This window comes from Leptonychotes weddellii, chromosome 2, assembly GCF_054177405.1.
Source record: "Leptonychotes weddellii isolate Sample4059 chromosome 2, ASM5417740v2, whole genome shotgun sequence".
In the NCBI taxonomy this organism is placed as follows: domain Eukaryota; kingdom Metazoa; phylum Chordata; class Mammalia; order Carnivora; family Phocidae; genus Leptonychotes; species Leptonychotes weddellii.
Genome location: NC_138370.1, coordinates 95,039,849 through 95,050,020, shown reverse-complemented (window position 1 = coordinate 95,050,020; position 10,172 = coordinate 95,039,849). Strand labels below are relative to the sequence as shown.

General features: G+C 33.5%; 1 long non-coding RNA gene across 2 annotated transcripts in view; it reads right to left on the bottom strand.

The window, feature by feature from the left end:
- Window positions 1–10,172, bottom strand: part of LOC145720132 (uncharacterized) — a 361,125-nt gene that overhangs the window by 136,454 nt on the left and 214,499 nt on the right. The window contains exon 4 of one of the 2 annotated variants that reach the window (XR_014142901.1): window positions 2,040–2,100. The exons of the other annotated variant lie outside the window; for it this stretch is intronic. This is a non-coding gene — a long non-coding RNA (uncharacterized LOC145720132). The remainder of the gene's footprint in view (window positions 1–2,039; window positions 2,101–10,172) is intronic. 2 annotated transcript variants of the gene reach the window in all.

Genomic DNA, 10,172 nt, shown 5'->3' with positions numbered 1-10,172 from the left:
TAATTTAAGGAAGAATATTATGTTTGTCTAAGAGGGTTATTTTAAGATAAAAGCAGTACAATCCATCCTAAATAAGAGTTTAAGTCATAAACTTTCAATAATTAATAACAATTTCAAAATATATAATGCAAATATTGTAAGTCTTTGGAAATTTTTAGACTATAATTGTAGTGGAAGAATTTAATTTACTACTCAATCTCTGTCAGATTGAGTAAATGAAAAGGGAATAAAGTATAGAATATCTGAATAATGTAAGATTAATATCCTGGATTCAATATAACAGAGAACATAGTTTCTTTTCTAAGTACTCATGAAATGTTTATTTAAAAACAATTCTGTATTAGGTCACAAAGAAAACTGCAATAGAATCCACAAAAGCAAAATTTTGAGAGGCCATATTCTCTGATCATAATGCCAAAAAACTAGGAATCAAAAACATTTAACAACTGAAATGTAAAAAGAAGAAATAAACTTGACTATATAGTGAAACTATATTTACTATCTGGATATATCATATATTTATTTTATATATAAGTGAAGTGGAAAATATTTACTATATAAAAAGTTCTCACAGATAAATAAGAAAAATTCACAACTCAGTGGAAAAGTATGCAACAGTAAATAAAGAGAGGAGTCAAAAAAGGAATGAAATGGCCAATAAATCTGAAAAGTTGTTCATTTTGTTAGTCAAACAAGTGCAAATTAAAATAATAAAATATATCTCTTTTTCATCTTTCAGATTGAAAAACAATTAAAAAATGAAAGCAATTAGTGTAATGGAATATAGATGCTAATAATCATATGAAGATGATGTTCAAGTATAAATCAATACATCCTTTTAAAAGGTCATATGTGCAATATATATTGAAGTTTTAAAAATAGATACAATCTAATCTATTTATTTCAGCCCTAAGAATTTATCCTAAGGAAATAATAAGTGTGAAACAATGCAAATATATTACACATCTGAATGATCAAAATAGTGAAAACTTGAAGACAGTTTTATCTTTCAAAAGGGAGATAGCTAAATATTTATTGGAACATTATATAAAAGAATAACTCTTAAGTAATAAAAGTAATAATGTTAGGATAAATTCTGAAAGAGTGTTATGTATAAGTACTGTATGATCTCATTTTGAAACGTCAAACTGTGGGGCACCTGGTTGGCTTAGTTGGTTAAGTGGCTGCCTTCAGTTCAGGTCATGATCCCAGGGTCCTGGGATCCAGCACCACGTGGTGCTCCCTGCTCAGCGGGTAGTCTGCCTTTCCCTCTCCCTCTCCCTGTCCCTCTACCTCTGCCCTTGTGCTCTCTCTCTCAAACAAACAAATAAAATCTTTTTAAAAAAATAAAAATAAAAGTCGAACAATATGTATCAAACCTCTGGGGACTGGGGAAGGATGTAGTAATCTGTTCTTTAAAAGCTCACATTAGTTTCATTGGCTCTACTTAATTTAGATTTTTCTTTCTCCTGTTTTTAATTTGTGAGTATTTTTATATTTTTAAATATAAACTTAGAATTCATTCAGTAAAAAGATTTATGTGTGGTCACTGAATAATGTGTGTTCCAAGCATTAGACAAATTTTTGTTCTGAAAGCCCCAAACCACAAAAACATTAAGTTTTTGAGATATTTCATCCCAAATTAAAATCAGCCACATGTTATTCACACCATTCTAGGGTCAATCTATTATCCCTTGGCTGAAAAAGGAGTCAAAATTCTGGCCAAGATTGGTCTCCTCATACTAGTTCTTGCAAATGAGTATCATTCCTCTTTTCTGAAAATTACTGACTTAAAAATTCAAAGTTCAAATTTTATTTTCATCCATAGATTTGAACATTCTTTTTTCTTCAGGTAAATTACACTGTCTCATTTACTTTCTGGGCTGTGATCATTTCAAATTTTACCAGACAGTGAGACTGAGTTAAAGACTTGTTTAAGTGTGATCAGTCTTCTTGTTTTACTGCCATTTAGACCCAGATTTCAAAGGTCAGTGAATTAGGCCAGTATTGTTTAGTTTATGTACCGACTACAAACATACCATAATGTGCAGAGCCGATAAGAAACATGATCAATAACCAGATAGCGTCTTCCAACTGGCCCTTTAGAAAGGAAAGATGAACAAAAATGACATAACATTTTTAGCATTTGTTTACAACGTATTGATTAATTGTATAGTAGTCAATGTATTCTAAACAGCATAACAGCTCAAGATGAAGTTGCCTTATAACATATAAACCAGGTAGAAACCCATGAAGCTGCTGTTTCTCAGTGTGCCTATTGATTTTTTGTATTTCTATTTAATATATATACTATATGTAATATATAATATATAATAATTTATATATACATATAAATATTTTAAAATATAAATATATATATATATAATATATATCTTTAATGATGTATCCTGGCACTTTTCTTACTATTCTGAAAATAGTGTGTTCTTCACTGAGTAAATAAGTCAAATACAAACAAAGAGTTAAGCCCTGAAAAATCTCAGGTCAAAGTAGTATACAAGGGTTTTTAAATCAATTTACTCAGTATCCCAAAGGATCAGAGCTCTTTTCTAAAGTTCTAAAGCTCTGGAAAAAATTCTGGTATATAGGTTCTAAATATTCCATCTAATATAAACCTTAAACAACTCAACATTTTCATTAACAAAATACCAACCTATGATTCCTGACTAAAGAATTCTTACACTGGAAGTTTAAATGAGGTTTGAGTGCATTTGTACTCAGGAATAACTGCTAAATGCATCAAGCTCATTTTCTATGCCAGGCTCCATCTGAAGCACTACATATATTTTATTTCAAACAATTTGAACAGAAACATTACAGAATAGGTACTCTCCATTTTAGAGAAGAGAATGAAGCGTAGAGAATAAGTACCTTCCTGCTTACCGAGCTAGTGGGTGGTGGAGCTGAGTCTCCGTGCCCTAATAAAGTTGTCTTTTAAACACATTTTTAATAGTGATCAATACAATCTTACGGAAGACTTTGAAGATTTTTACTCCAGTGACTAATTTTTTTCAATTTCATCTTTATCTCTGATTTCAAACTTTATTTCCAAATCTCAGTTGAATAACTGCCTACTCTCAAAAATAAAATAAAATAGGGGCGCCTGGGTGGCTCAGTCGTTAAGCGTCTGCCTTCGGCTCAGGTCATGATCCCGGAGTCCCGGGATCGAGTCCCACATCGGGCTCCCTGCTTGGCGGGAAGCCTGCTTCTCCCTCTCCCACTCCCCCTGCTTGTGTTCCTGCTGTCGCTATCTCTCTCTCTCTGTCAAATAAATAAAAAATATATATATATAAATTAAATTAAATAAAATAATTGGTTTGTTTTAAAACAAGCTTTATCTTATAGGGCCTGTTCTCACCTTAACTATGAAAGTCAGCTGCTTTGTGATAAATTACTGTCTGACACCCTAGTAAACTTTACCACCAATGAAACAAATAGGAATTTAAAGGTGTAAAAGAAAAGTAAGAATACGTGCCATGGAAAAAGAAAGGTGAAAAGGATGCTAACAAAAACAAACCAAAGAAGTTTGAAAAAAAAATTAAAATTCCATTTTCAAATAAATACAAGGATTTATTACCTGTTGAACAGAAAAAAAAATAAAAGATTTGTTTTTAAAAAATTATTGCATATTCAAAAAACAAAATGCTTGTTTTCTACTGCACAGTTTTAACATGTAATTGTTTATACAAAAATACATCCATCATCACAAGGATTAAATAGGAATAAAATTTTTAATTTCAAAACTGGTTAGGTCAGAAACCAACAAGTGAGTGGTGTGTGTTTGTAGTGATTATATGCGTACAAGCGTACTTGATTCATCGAACCATATCTGGGTGTTTGTTTTGCATAACGAACCTTCCTCATCTGTCATCTTCTGCTCTGTGGGAGGGAGTAAGTGGGAAGGGGTCAAACCTTGTCCTTCTTGCTCTTAAAGAAAAGCCTGAGATTAAATGAAGGAAAACTAAAGATTCTCATTAGAATCACAGTGATTCCCACCTCTTTGTGGTAGAGTTCTGTTCTCTCCCCAGGGACTGGTCTATGCTTTCCTCCTCCCTGTTAACCTGGATATCTTACCTTCCCAACACTGAAAGAGCTGAGTGAAGTTCTATTACATTTCTCAGAAGGCTAAACTTAGTGAAACTTGAAAGTGTTTCTTGGAATGCCATGTTCATGGAAGTTTGTTTTTTGGTGTTTGTTTTTTGGTTTTTCATTTTTGGGTTTTTGTGGGGTTTTGGGGGTTTTTTGTGTGGGTTTTTTTGTTTGTTTGTTTTGTTTTCTGCTGTGGATTGTTGATACTGCAGGAGCAGATAGACTGATGTGCCTTGAATTCAAACAAGGAGAAGGTGGTGTATTGTTCTTTTAGAATAAAGAGTGAGTATTTTTAAAAGGCTTTTTACTTCAATGTGCTCCATTTTTATTCTTGATCAATTCTATGTGACTCATTTAAATGTCATGCAACATTAATTTATATTTACTCATTTGAAAACTTTGGTTATTTGCTCATATTGGAAGCATTTGAGACCGATCTGTAAACAATATTCAAATTCACTGTCATGCAATAAGAATTAATGTGTGTGCATATACATGTATTGGGGGAGTCAGGGGATAAAGAGAAAGTAAATTATGGCAAACATTTTAGAAATTAGCAAAGTGTGAGTCTTTATAGATTACTGATTTAGGTGGGGGGTTTTCCTTTCTTTTTTACCCCTCAATCAGTTTTGACCTTATCCTGACAATTAGGAAGTATTTATAAGCAATGATGTGGTCTAGGGAAATGATGTGTATATTTTCACAGACTACTCTAGAAGATTAAGACCTTTCAGTATATCTGATACATCTGCTTCTCCAGGGCCCACATTTTGGAGGAACTGCCATGTGATTTTATGTAGGGATGTTCATAACCTGAGTTCTTAAAGCTGTGTATGAAACGGATTTTAAAGGATCCAGGACTGATTAAAACAGTTAGCCTGTTCACATCCTCCCTATTTACTGTGGATTACAAGAAGGGAAGTTGGGGTTAAATCAGCAGGTCTTCCTGCTTCCCCAGAGGTTAACCTGGCAGCCGGTTTGGCACCCACAGGAGGGCTGACAGGTAGCAGGATTTGTCTAAGCAGGCTGCCTGAGAGCCAACAAGGAAAACTGAATGCTCTGGATTAGTTCTGGATTATGTTGTCAGAGTGAAGGCTGATGGACAAACTGCAGAGGAATAAAATGCAATCTGTTTGGGGAAAGAGGCAGCGTGCATAGCTTTCATTTTTCAAGAAATGACAAGAAAAATCATTAATAATTTGTAAATCCATGTCCATTAACTTTTCTCTTTGTTATCCCAAGACAGCCTTTTTAACATGAGTTTGCCACTGTCCTATATCTGTTCTGTCTAGTGACAGATGGCAAGATAGCTATGAAATTGGATTCATAAAATAATACCCCCACCTCCAAGAACAACAGAGCCTTCATTCTCCTAACACTGCTTTGTCTCCTCCCTATATCCTCCCCCTACCAGGCCCCCAGGATGAAAGGAAACTTTGACATTGATAGCCAAATGACATGTGTTTGCTTTCTTCTCTCTGGAATAAATTTTTAAGACAATGGTATCATTTAATGAAATTTAAAGCCAAAAGGAAGTAAATAATCATGATTGTATTAATACATTTATTATGATGATGAATGCAGTATAGGATTTTTTTTTTCACAAAAGGACTTGAACATCAGTTCCAGAACCATCTGAGAGAGTTAATAGATGTAAATACTTACATACATCTAATAAAAACAAATTTAGATCTCGATTAAAGAGGTTTACATTTTTCCAGGATAGGAGTTACCAAAATTCTTGAGGAGTACTTGGTGAAATAGTTGTAGTGATACAATTTTCACTTACAAATGAATCTAACATTCTAAAGTAACTTAGGTTTTGGGTTTTTTCTTAGAAGTTTCATTACCTACTTCAACATTTCTTACAGTGAAAATTACCTTATCAGGAAAAAAAGCTCTCTGCTTAGACTCAGTTGAAACGAAGAAATATTTTTAACTGTTTCCAAAATATCAAAAATTAGGAAGTTCAAGTATTTGGGCTTATAGCTGAATTATCATTATGACTTCATGATCACTTCAAAAATAGAGTTTTGTGGTCTACAGGAGCTAACAATCCCTAACAGTAACATGGCAGGACTCTCATTGATCCTCTCCTCTATGATTTCAAAAACAAATTCTCTCTTTCCCTAAGTAGAAGAGCTTATTTTCTTCTTTATAGGGAACAGTATAAATTAAGGTCTAGTTCCTCAGGATAAGCTCAGGCTGTGTACTTTTGCATATAGTAGTACAAAAAGAAGGAATCCACAGTCCCAAATTAACATTGTGAGCTTGAGGAGAATTCCATCTTGAGTTTCCATTGCTCTGACATCTCACTGCATCTGGCCAATGATAGGTAGTCAATAAATATTTTTTTAAATTCTTTATTTACATTCAATTTAGTTAACATATACTGTATTATTAGTTACTAGGGTAGAATTTAGTGATTCATCAGTTGCATATAACATCCAGTGCTCATTACACCAAGTGCCCTCCTTTATGCCCATCACTCAGTTACCCCTTCCCCCCACCTACCTCCCCTCCAGCAACCCTCAGTTTGTTTCCTAGAGTTCAGTGTCTCTTATTGTCTACCCTGTTTCTATTTTCATCTTATTTTCTTTTTCCTTCCCTTGCCCTATGTTCATCTGTTGTTTCTTAAGTTCCAGGTGGTCAATAAGTATTTGATGAATAAGCCAATAAAACATATTTAATGCAAAAATTATTGAATTCACTTTGATCCTCAAAAAAGGAAAAGTACCTGTCAGAAATTTTATTTTGTATAATATTGCTCTAGTGGTTGTTAATGCATGAAGCATAAAAGAATAATAATGACTAAAAAACATGGACTCAAACTGGCTATTTCACATTATAATAACCAAAAAAAACCTCTTTGTTGGCTGAAATTATATGATTTTTTTAGAATTAGAATCAATAAGCAGGTCTTTATGTATAAACACACTTTCAAACTTATGTTTACTTACCAGTCAGTTCAACCATAGACCATCATTTTGCAATGTATTATTCAAAAAAAAATTGCTTATAAAATTATTCTCACTTTAAAAATGAACATCAAACTACTTGCACATTGAGATATACAGCCTTTTATTACCTGTCAATAACTATCAAAAATAACTTTGATTTCTTGATTTTTAATAAAAAAATCTTTACTCATTATTCTGTAGTAATGTAGACAGCTGCATAAACAAATAATCAGGATTTTGTTTTTCCCCATAACTGTCCTCAAGCTAAGTTTGGCTTTACTGTAAAGTAGTCAGTCCTTCCTGATTATTTTCATATTGTAGCATACAAAGGAAATGGTAATATTTCTTTGGGCACTGGTTTCACAGAGAAAGCTGCCTTTGGCTGAGAGTCTACCCTGCTTCCTCAGAGCTGAAGACATCAATCTTTCTTCACACCTTTAAACCGTGGGGCAAGAGGACTCAGTGCCACAGCACCCGGGTAGAAAGCTCCACAGTGCTGGATTTTTTTTTAAATCTCAAAACAAATATGTCATGAATTTAATTGTAAAAATAGAGAGACTTTGGCTTCTCCTGTTTCTGAAGAAATAGAAACAATAAACAACAGTAGAAGCTAAAATATATTTCTTCATTTTAAATAGCAAAATAGTAAGAAAAATAACTCCATGAATAATATAACTGTTTGGAAAACATTTTGAAATATAAAAGGAGCTGATGAAAAACATCATCCTCAAAGGATGTTTATAGAATAAGAGAACTTTATTTAACTGCCATTCATATTATGTACATAGACGAGTCAGTATAAAAACAAACAAATGGGCTATGATTTGGAGTTATATAAAAACTCCAAATATTTACAATTTTAAATCTGTTAAAAGATTGGCAGGGGAAGGAAAAATTTTACAGGTATTATATGGGTGGCGATTATTAAGTCATTCTATGAAGCCACCTACAGCATAGAATGATTCTAGATCCAGCTCCCTAGGCTTTCCTATTTTGTCAAAGGGGAGAAGACCACAAAACGTTTCAAGCCAATGAATAGTAGCCTTGTCCATGACTATGATACCTTATATGATACAGGCCTGGATGAATTATAAGCATTCAATGAAAAAAAATGAAGGGGTGGGAAGAGGAACTGAAACCCTACATATTTAAAGAGTCTCTGAGCTCCCTAAGCCAGCTCACTGTCTCCTAATGGAATAAAGATACTGCATTACTTCATTACTCTTCTTTTTAAAAATGGCAGTCACTTTCCTAAAATCCTATAAAATCCACGTTATGGTATTTTTCCCAGACTGAGTAGTTTTATTCTTTTTGTTGTGAATGATCTTACTGCTTTGTATCTTTGCAAACCTTGCTTTTTGTATCTTTGCCAACCTAAATGAGAATATCGAATTGAGGCAATATTTAATTTGTTGTGAATTTTCTAGCATAAATAAAACCTCACTAAAAGTCAAAATAATTTAATAATTTTGTAATATATGTCTTTTTATGTCCAGTGTCCACCCCAGTAATATAACGATGAAAAACAATTATTGGTTTTAGAAAATTTAAGTATATAGATGTAACCTTAGTACAAAAAAAGAAAGTTTCAATATGTGGTTAAAAATAAAATCACATTTCAGAGAACTGAAAAATTAAAGTAAAAATTTTCTCTTTTAAAAAGTTTAGATGAGAAAAGGAGAAGAAAAAATGAATAATAACTGTAAGGGCTCAGGGTTTAGAGATATTTTATTAGAATGGGAAAGATTTAGTCATTCCTATAGGCTTATAAGGAGGATCCTTTTAGAGAGGGTGAGTTTGAAGGTGGGGTTGGGCCCTCAAAAATGGAGTACAGTCCAGCAAAATGGGGATAGAATAGAATCAAAGGATAGGGTGGATAGATGTATCTTCTGAGTTTAGGAAAAAGACTTTAAGTTTGGTCTAGATATAAAGAGCTTATAGGTAGAAGAACAAGTTACAATGAGAGTTTGCCTTACAGTTGTGAGAAGCACAATTTTCTCAGTAAATCAAGAGATCATTCACTGACAGGAGGAAAAAGTTAAACATGTTATGAGAAATGTGGCAAATGTTCAAATCTTCAAAGTGATTGGATAAAATGCTAAAACAGGGGGCATGTTACGATTGGTCAAATTGGGACCCGTGGTTTTATAATGGTTGATGTTCAAGTTTATGTGATTATTCTTTGGTAAGTTCAGCTGCCTGGACATAGGAGCAGAGAAAGTGGATTGTGATGACAATCCAGGATTAGAAGCTTGTAATTAGAAGATGAATTTAAGGATGCTGATGTGACAGTAATCTGGGAAGCCAGTCAGAGTCCAGCCTGGAGGAAAGAAAGGGAGAAGAGGAGGGACCTAGGGACTGGACAGAAGCCAGATGGATCAAGAAAATGGGCACCATTAGCGCAAATAGTAGGAACATTTAAAAATTTAGATAGCATGTGAGATGGCCCAGGGGATCCCAAGGCTAAGGACAAAATACTGGGGAACGATGGCATTGAAGAAATAGGGAAGCATCCTTTTGTTCTAATTGGAGGTATTAGAGAAAAAAATTTTAACTTTCAAAACAGTATAAAATGAAGTCTGATAAATGTTTCCAGAAATACCTTCCAAAATGTTTGCAGTAGAGATCCTAAAACAATTAGATAGAAGAATCTGAGTGACCTCAAGATTATTTTCTGTCCAATTCTATAAATAAAACTATTCAGTCCCTAAATAAACTTTTAAGGGAACATGATTGCATGAAAAAGTTGCCATCAAGACATCTGTTTGTAAAGTGGTTTACTCTCTGACTAGAAGTATTTTCAGAGCTTCCATGGGAACTTCATCCAAAATACAAAAAAATAAAATGTCAAGACCCAACATCTAAATCCACCCTCCCACCCACCTTTGAAAAAGCCTCATGATTCTATCAAGGCAGAATAAGATGACTCTGAAAAACTCCAGAAAGCAGGGGCACCTGAGGCATGCTCCAGAGTAGGTGACAGCTCTGTTCATTAACAATAATAAATGAGCAGGAAGTCAACAGACTTTCCATGAGACATTTCTTTTAGCTTCTCAAACTCCATAGGCTGGCACACTCCAAAAGTACTACCTTGTATAATTATAA